Source organism: Prinia subflava, chromosome 4 (assembly GCF_021018805.1).
Source record: "Prinia subflava isolate CZ2003 ecotype Zambia chromosome 4, Cam_Psub_1.2, whole genome shotgun sequence".
Lineage (NCBI taxonomy): Eukaryota > Metazoa > Chordata > Aves > Passeriformes > Cisticolidae > Prinia > Prinia subflava.
The window spans coordinates 56,332,615-56,344,083 of NC_086250.1; positions in this window are offsets into that span (position 1 = coordinate 56,332,615).

Sequence of the window (11,469 nt, forward strand, 5' to 3'; positions counted from 1 at the left end):
CGCCTCAGCTACTCAGGCTCATCTGTCATCCCTGGTCTCTTGGCTTGTCCCATACCCCGAGGTGCCTGCTGCCACTCTGTCTGAAGGACTGACTGCAGCAAAGGAGCACTTTTGTGAACACTTATGATTGTGTGAATTTTCAAACTCAAGACTTTAGGGAGTATTAATATATTTCCCTTAGTTGCATGTCTAGTAACTTATCAGAATCATCAAGTCCAAAGAACAAAATAGCTATTTAGAAGGATTGAAGCCTACAAAAGCTCTATTTCTTTCTTCCTTTTTTAAAAAATTAATGTTTAAATCTCAGGTTACGGACAGAAAACCATAGATACACGCACTAAAAAAGAAGAGTTTCTACCACCATCTGCAAACCACAGAACTGAATTTACCACTTTGACTCCAAATGGTCTAGCTTATCAGAAGAGTAAACCCACAGCAGAAAAGTTGTATTCAAACATATATGAACTTGAGGTCAACAGAAAATTAATGGAGTAACATCAGAGTAATAATTATTCCACTCTGAAGAATTTTAAATGCAGTCATCAGAAGTAATAAGCATTTACACATCAGATACAATAATAATTACCAGATCTGATTTCTATCTGTTTTCATCTCGTTAATTTTTCTTGACTCTTGAACATTTTCTTATCTTGATATTTTAATTCTACTGTACTTAAATTTTATTGGATTTTTTATCTGCTTTGATCCTTACGGTTATACATCAGCTTCTTGTGACTCATAAGAGGTATGCAATTATATGCCTAATTCTATTTCAAATACTATGCTTTTTTTGCCTAGGAAAAAAATAGATGAGTTTAATTTGTTTAATGTAAAGTAAAATATGTTCAAAATATTCTTGAATTTAGGGCTTCAGAATATTTCTCTCTTTCTCCTAATTTTTTTCCAGCAAACTGCTTGCTTAACACTTATGAGCAGGAAGAAAGATTTTATGCTTTCCACTCACGTATAAAATGCTGAAATTAGCAAGATATGGATGATTTCTCACAGAAAAGCCAATTTCTATTCTTAGTTGTTCTAAGTTAATTTTATTACTTTAGTTTCAATTCTTCTCCCAAATTCCTACACAGTCCTTTCTTAGAAATTTCCTAAGCCTGTAAGGTTTAAGCTGTAGGACTCAATTCTTTGTCTGGCAGACTTCCATCCATTTTTGATATATCTAGCTCATTCCATGAGATTGTCTGTTTAGAATTGATTGTTTAGAATATTTGGTAAATTGTAATATTTCCACATTAAAGATTATGATTCTTTGTAGAATCGGACTTTTTTTTTTTCTTTACTTACAAAAGTGCTCATTTTCTTTTTAGTTTCTTGACATGAAAATAAAGCATTAAACACTTACAAACTTCTCCAGGGAAAACTTTGGTCTGTTTTAGCTTACCCTTGTTATCTGTCAATCACTCAATTAACCTTTATTTTATGTACAGTAGCAAAACTGAGAATGAATCTCAGAGTGCCGTGCATAATAGCTGTTAGTTAACAAGAGAAAGCTAATCTCAGCTGATGAATTTTCACCTTTGTTTGACATCTACTTAAAGAATTTCTAATAACCTCAGGGACCAAGTGTTACTGCTTTAGGGTATATGCTTGAAGTCTCAGTCTCTTTGTTTCTTGCAGCTGTGTCTGTGATTACTCTAAAATAGTATGAACTTGGGTTTAGACTAAAATAATAAGAGCATCAATGGCTGAATGGCATAACAGAGACTAATTACATTTTTGTGACTTAACACTTATCATGGCCACTGGCTAAGCAAACTGTTATAAATAGATCAAAGATGAGCTGCTGAATCATTATCCATACAGTAAAATTAATCGTAGCTATGGTCTTTGCAACTTGCACACAGATGAGGAATGCTCCTGAGAGAGGTCACAAAGTTCTTATGCAAAACTAAAATGTCCTGATGCCTAGATAACTGTTACCTGGCAAAACTTGCCCCCAACTCCATGAAATGTCAAGAGACACCTGAGGGAGCCCCTCATGCACTTGCAATCTGCACTTTCCCACTAAAAGAAACATTTTGTGTCAAAGTGTCATGGGTTGACATTAGACAAAATGCCAATGCACCCATGAGGGTATATTTTACCTAATGAACTGCTGTGAGATGTGGTCAAGAACAGAGCAGAGCAGGCCTAATACTTGAAACAGACAGACAATTTATTACACTACATAACAATGGACAATAGAAAAGGAAAGAAAAACCCAGCCACCCAAAAGCAGAAGAGAAAACCTCCCAAAACACTGCTTCTCCTCCCCCCCCAATTTCCATTCCATACATGCTCACTCAGTTGACTCCAGCACATTACCTTCATCTACTTGCTTAATCCCTCAACAACCCTGGGTTCCTAATCCAAATCATCATCCTTTAAAATTCAGACAATCCACATTCCATCCAGGACGAGAGGAGTCTCTCTCGCACCACAGACCCCCCCCCACAGGAAACACAGGTCCACCATCCCGTGTTCCCACGTCACCCATGGCACTGCCTGGAAGGGTCTGCCAGGGTGACACCCTCCTTTCCATGTCCGGCACTCTCACTGCCGTCCATGGACCTGCACTGCAACAGGGCTCTTTTTAAGGATGTTTTGGCCAAGTACCAAAAACCAGCCATCTTCTCATTTTGGGACTCAGGTCCCCCCCATTTACCCCTGGGGCCAGGGGCTCCAAGAAGCAGGCCAGAACGTCTCTGGGTTTGAGCCAAAAACATCCACCCAAACACAGTCTTATTTATAGTCAGGAGGGTCCAGGGTCCGTCTATGGCTATCATTATGCAAGAAAAGTCCAGCCTCATAAGCCACTCCTCTTCATTCCGGCCATCGAAGGGGCTTCTTTTCATCTCACATTACCCTCTCGGTCCCAGGCTGTCCTCTCTCTTCTAAAACCACCAACTATGAGAATACAGCGTCCAGGGATAACTCTCTTCTGCCTTAGAAAGAGTTAAAAGCTTTATCTCCCACCACCAAGGTCAGGCACAGGCGATCGCAGGCACTGCAGCTCTCACAAGCAGCTCCAACTCGGCACCTTCTCTCTGTGGGGGGAGGAGAGAGACGGGACCGGGGGGGGGAAGGGGGGGGGGAACGGGATGGGACAGGGAGGGGGACGGAAGGCACCTCCAAAGTTCTCCCTCCACCCCTCCATTCTAGATGGAAGCTGGACCAGCTCCACTCCAGCTCCCTCTGTTCCCCACCCCGAGGCCCACTTTGCTCAGCCAGGCCCACCTTGCTCCCCTCCCCCACCCGGCCTAACCAGGCCCAGGCAGGGGAGAGGAGAAGACGCTCCCTCTCCGAAAGCAGAGCAGGAAAGAGGGAGTCCTGCTGGAAAATCCGGCTTTTAACCCCTCGTGTCCTCAGAGGCGTGTCCCACCTCTTAGTGGCCAACAAAGGTGCCAATACTCAGATCTAAAGACTGATTGGTTTGACCACTACTTCCAAAAAAAACTCACTTCCCTTCAAACCACGACACAAAGTAAATGGTGGTACTAAGTATGCCCTATGCTTACAACACTGTTAGTAATAGCAATAATTTCAGAAATCCCATACCTATTTTTTTCTCATTTTGATACTTAACAGAGAATTTTGAGCTCCCTACATAAAGAATTTGGCATTTTTTCTGGGTAATGTGTAGACAGAAGTACAGAAGACAGGGTATACAAAATAGTAAATGTACCTGGAAAGCTTGAGCATTTGAGAGTTTCAAAAAAGGGTATGGATGTTAACCCTTATTAGAATAAAAGACGTGGCATTAAATTTAAAAATAAAACCACCACACTATAATGTTAGCAGATTCTCTTGATTCTGCTACTAATTGATCTTCTTTTTCAGTATAAAAAAGCATGTAATATCTATTGTTAATTAGATACAATTGAGTAAATTCTGGTATAGGCTCATTTTCCAAACTACATGTGTTGCCATCTGTATTAATAACATCATTATTAATAATTAGGATGAACAGCAGTCATTTTCACAAATCAGATGAAAATTTCACAGATTTTTTCTGAATTAATACTTTCTATTTAATCTCATAGGTTTTTGTAGAAATATCCAGATTTTAAGGTTTTGTATGTACGCAGGCTGGATTTATCTCTGGTACATCCTCTCCAGGGAATGAATCAAAGGTTCATTGGTTGGGGTTAAAAAGGACCTCTGGAGATTATTTAATCCAATCCCCCCTGCTAGAGAAGCTTCACCAAGAGTAGATTGCACAGGATCATTTTCCAAGCAGATTTTGAATATCTCCAGAGAAGGAGTCTCCACAACATCTCTGGTCAGGCTGTTCCAGTGCTTTGTCACCCTCAAAGGAAATAAACTTTTCCTTACATTCAGATGGAAATTCCTGTTTTTAAATTTGTATCTGTTGCCCCTTGTCCTGTCATTAGGCACCACTGAAAAGAGTCTGGTTTCATCCTCTTGATGGCCACCCCAAAGATACTGGCATGCATTTATAAGTTCCTCTCTAAGTCATCTCTTCTCCAGGCAAAATAGTTCCAGCTGCCTCAGCGTTTCCTCACAACAGAGATGATCCAGTTCCCCAATCATCCTGACAGCCCTTTGCTGGACCCTCTCCAGTAGTTTCTTGTCTTTCTTGCCTTGGGGAGCCTAGAACTGGACTCAGCACTTTAGATGTGGCCTCCCCAGAGCAGAGTACAGGGGCCTCCCTTGATCTGATGGCCACACTCTTGCTAATGCAGGAATGGTTGCTTTCCAGCAGGTCAGGTCCTTTTCTGTACCTGTGCATTGGGTTATTCCACCGTGGGTGCAGGACCCTAGACTTGCCCTCACTGAACTTCTTTACATCCTTCTCCACCCAAATCTCCATCCCGTCCAGGCCTGGCTGAATGACAGCACAGCCTTCAGGTGTATCAGCCACTCCTCCAAGGTTTCTACCCTCAAACTTGCCAGGCATGCAAGGGTCTTGTACTGACCCTGGGCAGCACCACTGGCTACGGGTCTCTAGTGGGACTGCACTGCTGACTGCAACCCTCTGAGCTCTTCCATTTGCCCAGCTTTTAATCCACCTCACTGCCCACTCATCTAACCCACACCTGATCTTACATGTGAGGGTCTTATGAGAGAAAGTATCAGAAGCCTTGCTGAAGACAACATCCAGTGCTTTCCCCTCATCTACCCAGCCAGTCACGTCAGCACAGAAGGGTTACAAATTGGTCAAGCATGATTTCTAACTTAGGGATCCATACTGGCTACCCTGAGAACATTCTATTTTGACCACGTGCTTAGAAAAAACATCCACAATGAGCTGTTCCATCACCTTTCCAGGGATTTAGGTGAGGCTGGATAACCTGTAGTTCCCTGGGTCCCTCTGTTCACCCTGTTTGAAGACTGGAGTGGCATTGTCTTTCCACCCATCCTGAGGCATCTCTCCTGCTCTCCATGACTCCTCAAAGATGATGGAGAGTGGCTTAAGAATAACATCAGTCAACTCCTTCAGCTGTAGGCTGAAAGCCTACAGCTTTCCTCTGCAGGCTTAGTGTAAAATTAAAGGGAGCAAGGTAAAAGGGTATTATCTTTCTCTTTTAAGTTTTCTTTTTGGTTTTGCCTTTTTTGTGGGGGGTTTTTTGTTTGTTTGTTTTGTTTTGTTTTGTTTTGGTTTTTTGTGTTTTTGTTTTTGTTTTTGTTTTTTGACTGGTTGATTATATTTTGGAAAACCTCCAATTTAACAGTATACTTCAGGAAGAGAAAACCTTTAAAATGTTTCCTCAAACATTTCAAGTAACAGATTAAAACTTAAAAAAAATTTGGAGCGTTCAGAGGAAACCAGAGTGGAAAGCACAAAGAAGGTTTCTATCTCAAAAGAGAACTGTAGAATATAGATAAAGCTGTAGGGGTAATTTGACCTCCAAACCCTGAATGAGAAGGTTTTTGAGATAGAAGCTACATCACTGAAGTAGGGAAACCTGAGCTCATGACTGAAAGATAAGAAAATGCTAGTAATTCTACTCAGGTCAGCAATATGGTGTAAAAGAACTATCCAGAAGTAAGCACAATTTGGAAGATATTTTTATCTCCATATATGCACGTTTTTGCCCCTATGGCAAAATCTTAGTATGTATTTACTACAGCAATTTGCTGTGAGATTTAATAAACTTCACTGGGAACAAAATTTGTTTAAAAGAAGTAGGTTTTCATAACACATATTCAAACCTCAGAAAGAATCAGTATGTCAGTCCAAATTAATCTCAATCTTTTTTTTAAAGCTTGCTAACATATGTCAATTAATAAGCAGAGAGCTCATGATAATTGGCACTTAACACTCTATTATGAATAAGGTTGTTTGCTGTTAATGGAATGTAATGGATTGTAATTCTGTACTTTAATATTACATGCCAAAGCATGTCTCTCTCACCTTCCTTTCTGTCTTCACAACAAAATGTGTAATATTTGACAATGATAAGTAGACAAATGATTATACTTAGCACATTTAATATGCAGTATTAAATACACTGAATGTAGCCACTAGATAAGTTATATTTATGTAGGCATTTCTGTCACTCCTAATATGAAAGTGCTAAATTTTTGTTTATTTTGTTTTGGGGTTTATTTTTCCCCCACCTGCAGTTGTTAAAACTCACAAAATCGAGTGGGTAATCAGTCACAAGTGGTGTTCCCCAGGACTCAATTTTAAGACCAGTTCTGTTTGATATCTTTGTCAATGATCTGGATGAGGGAATTGAGTATACCCTCAGTTTGCAGAGGACACCAGTTTAGGTGGGAGTATTGATCTGCTGGAGGGTAGGAAGGCTCTGCAGAGGGATCTGGGATCAATGGGCTGAGTACACCTGTGTGAGGTTCAACAAGGCCAAGTGCTGCACATCTGTAGTAACAACTGCCTGCAGCACTACAGGCTGGGTGAGCCAGGCTGGAAAGCTCCCTGGTGGAAAAGAACCTGGGGATGCTGCTCAACAGCTGGATGAACATGATCCAGCAGAGCGCCCAGGTGGCCAAGAAGACCAATGGCATCATGGCTTTTTTCAGCAATGGTGTGCTAGCAGGACCAGGACAGTGACTGTCCTGTACTCAACACTGGTGAGGTCACACCTCAGGTTCTTTGTCCGGCTTGCAGCCCCTCACTTTCAAGAAAGACATGGAGGTGCTGGAACATGTCCAGAGAAGGGCTACAGTGGTGGAAGTTTCTACAGAGTAAGTCATATGAGAAGTGTCAGAGGGAGCTGGTTGTTAACCTGGAGAAGAGTAGGCCCAAGGGACACCTTACAGAACTACCTGAAACATCCTTTCTCCCAAATAAGAAGAAACAGGACAAGAGGAAATGGTAACAAGTTGTATCAGGGGAGGTTTAGGTTGGAAATTAAAAATCAGAAAAAAATTGAGGGAAAGAGTTGTCAAGAATTGGAATAGGCTGTCCAGGGAACTGGTGGAATCATCATCCCTGGAGACATGTAGATGTGGACCTAGGGACAAGTGGTGGACTTGAGAATGTTAGGTTAATGGTTGGACCTGATGGTCTTAAAGATCTTTTCCAATCTAAACACTTCTATGATTCTGTTCTGGTGTAAATTAACAGTAAACAAAAATCTTGATAGCACTGGGACTGAGACTAAGTGATCTCCACTAATAATGGCTATTTCTTGTGTGACAATTCTGGAGAAACAAACTTGCTTCTAGGAATCTGTACGCGATCCTTAAGTGAGGTAAGTGAGTAGTAAATTAACACAAGAGCCTGCTGAGGCATTGTTTCTGTCATTTTCAGCTGGGAACTAACTTAGATCAGTTCTCTGTCAGGGGATAAAATATAGAAAGACAAAGAAAAGATGTTTACACTCTTTTTAGTGTAGGTATGCACCATATTTATTTAACTGCACAGAGCAATGGGAGTGTTTCTTTTCGGGCCAGTGCTAATTACGCTTTGAATCAATCTCTTTGCATTCAGTTGCTAGCAGTAAACTTTAAAATATGTTTGCTTGTTTAACTTCACAGTAGTGAATTAATTGGCTTCTTAGGGTTTTTTTCATTATTCCTATTTACTGAAGTGTTAATCTATCTATCTATCTATCTATCTGTCTGTCTGTCTGTCTGTCTATCTATTTCTTTAAACCTTACTGTCATACACTACTAATCTAGTTACAGAAAGTGTATGAAAATATCTAGTAGCTAAAATAAATCAATCTACTTTTTTGCAGATAACTCATATGAATTATAAAACAAGAAAAAAACCACCAAGTTACACCAAAACGCCATATACAAGGAGTATATATTGCCCTGTTCACAAAACCAACGCAATGAAAACCTCCTATTCCCTAAATAATTACCTCCATTGATTTAATTTGAAATAATAGCAATTATTGGTAAGTAAGCATTATTAGAACCAAGAGGAAAGGAAAAGATATTAAGTGGATGCCCTGGATCTTAATGTCACAAGAAATAAAAGTGTCTATAGGATGCAACAGGGCTGGTAAGGTTATATTCAGTCTCTTCATCAAACAGAATTCCCATTTCTGAAGATGTCAGCTTAATTATTCAACAACATAGAGCAGGTGTATTAGACATATTATTGTTTGAATCACTTGTGATTCTTATTAATCTTCTTTTGAAGCTCTTCCTTTGGTACACAACTCACTCCCAAAAACAGACAATAGAAGAATTACCTTAAGAAAATTTCAGATTATTAATAATATTCAAAGTGTCTATCAAAGAAATAAATACTTTTCTTCGTACCAAACTTTTCAATAGCTGCATTACCATAGTTCTTAGTATGGTACAATTTGTAAGGTTTATTAGTAGCAGAGCACCAGTATTTAACTAACCTCATCTACTCCTAGACTTCTAGAAACAAAAAATTTATCACCAAATTATCTGAATCTTGTCTATCTTCTGGAAAGAATATTTATGCTGTGGAAATTGCAGAAGACATCCCTCTGTAATGGCAAATTGAGAAAACCTTTTAAAGAATTAGAAAGAGATTGTTGTAACATCTAGCTTCATTTGTTGAGATCTTGGTGCCAACAAACTGATAAACTGTCAGAAAATGGACCACTTTTACCTTTCATTCTTTATGTTGAAAATTAAACCCTGCACAATGCTGACATGTAAATTTCCAGATTTATATGGTGATATTTGCATGGTACATACTTACACTCATACAGGCTGAATAAATAAAACTTAAGAACATTGGAAACACTGTATAATTCTCTCAACACTTTGAATTTTGGTTTGGTTGAGTAATTGGGTTTTATTACAACAAAAAGAAACAAAGAAGGAAATCAAATAAAACCCAACAGAAACAAGAACAAAACCAACCAACCAAAACCCACAAGCAGATAATGGTTTCCATTTAGTCATTCTGGAGCTGTCTAAATTCAGAACTGCTGGAAAAACTTCATGGATTTAGGCTAAGGTGTACACACTAGTTATTACTTGAGTATATGCCTGAGCTGACCTACAAAATCAACTGCTTAAGAATAAAAATATTCATTCAAAGTAAAGGAATCTGATCCTTGGAGATGCTTCTTACTACGTTATATGGTGTTAAAATTGTTATAATTCTGGGTTAAGTTAAGACTTGCTAATGAAACATAAAGGGGAGAGAAAAGCAAAAGAAAAGCTTACTTTTTTGCACAGACCAAGACTGTATCTTTAAAGTGAGGGATGCCAGTGACTGAAATTGTTTACATCACAGAGCAGTTTCTTGGAATGTATAAGCTGATTCCTTTCAGATGAAATCAAATCAACAGATAAAGTTTGGTGCAGTTTAGTCTTTTTATTGCTTGTTTTTTGCTTTTGAGGTTTTTCTATTATTTTTTAGGTACAATCACAGAATCAGACTTGGGATAATTTGAAGTAAAAAACTGAAATAAAACAAAAAAAACGATGAGGATAAAAGGTCTTCAACGTGAAGTGTATTCCTGTACAGATGCACTCACTGTGCTACAAATTTATACAGGTGTAGGGAATGGCATTTGTAAGTCAGTGATCCCACATGTTCCTCAGTATATAGAAATGTAGATCCTGGTTAACATGGTGTACATTCTAGTTAACATGGTTGTCCACCACATTTCATATATCCCTGAAGTATGATACAAGGGTGGAGTTTCTTTTGTATTATGAAATGTGTTTGGAATTATTTTTCTTGAAATCTGTGAGATTAATTGAATTATCATGGTTAGATTCCTCTTCATGATTGCTCTTACATTCCTTCCTGCTTTTATGCCACAACAGTGTAAAAGCCTTCAACAGCACACAGCCAGCTCTGGGGTGTATCATTTATGTCATTGTGGGTTCGAGAGGGGGATGTAATTTCCTTACGTTTTCACTTTCCAACCATAACCCTCTCTCTTTATTTTCCAGAGTACTGTATATATTTTGGAATTTAACAAATTCTCCAATGTAAACATACCCAATAACCTATTGCATTGAATGCAGCAGAAAATAATGTCTGGTGTCTTATTGTGCAGGTGAATTAAAATGCAATTGAAAATAATGTGTGTGCATCATGCATGTGTACATATTTAAGTAATGAATTTGAATGAGGGTAAAACCAAAGATCTCAGATATTCTTTGTTATTTTTAATGTTGAATATCTTATTTAATTAAAATGCAGCTAATTTTTTCTGCTTGCTTAAAAAAAAACCCCAAGAAACCCAAACAAAACCACTTTAGAGCTTAACAGAAAGCTATATGTAAAAGTCAAGTTTGATATTTTATAATAAATATTGATTTTATTGAAGTCAGTGGAAGAATTCAGATTTAATTTTCAGAATTTCTTATAATAATAAATATCTTTAATTACAGGATATAAAATTTAAAAAATACCTAGAGTTAAAATTAATTATTTTTACTCCATTCATGTTGCTATAAGTTTCCACTCATGCTTTATCTTTTCTTTATCTTTTGGTATAAGAATATGAAGCTCTATTATGAAAAAAAGATTAATTTGTAAATTAATCAATCAATTTCCATGTAATCTACCTTTCCATTATAGTTAAATTAGGGTCAAATAATGAACAAGTCTCCACTTCCAAAAGTGTTTTGAAAAGAAACAAATCTTAGGTCCCTTTTTAGTGACTGAAAATGGAATTATAGATCTCTACATAACGATGATGCATTTGAAAATAGTAATTGCGATCTGTACCTTTTTAGATCTTCTGTGAAAATGAGAACAGCAATAGGAGATATGCCTAGGGAACACTAAAATAATTAAATCTTCTTAGTGTAATAGCATGATAGATTGAAAAGTATCAGACATTTTTTAAAAAAAAGCCCTCCCTAGGTAGTTTAAAAAAATTGATTCAAAGCTTGAGGGAACAGAAACAACATCTTGCCCAACTATGGAGCATTATGAGAAGGATTAGGAAATTAACCCCTTTTTCCTAAAATCTAGTTGGAATCTAAAAGAATTACTCCATTGAAGGGCACCATAGAAACGTGATACTCTGACAAGCATTCAACTGAAAACAATTTGCATTTACTTGTCTTAGATTAGAA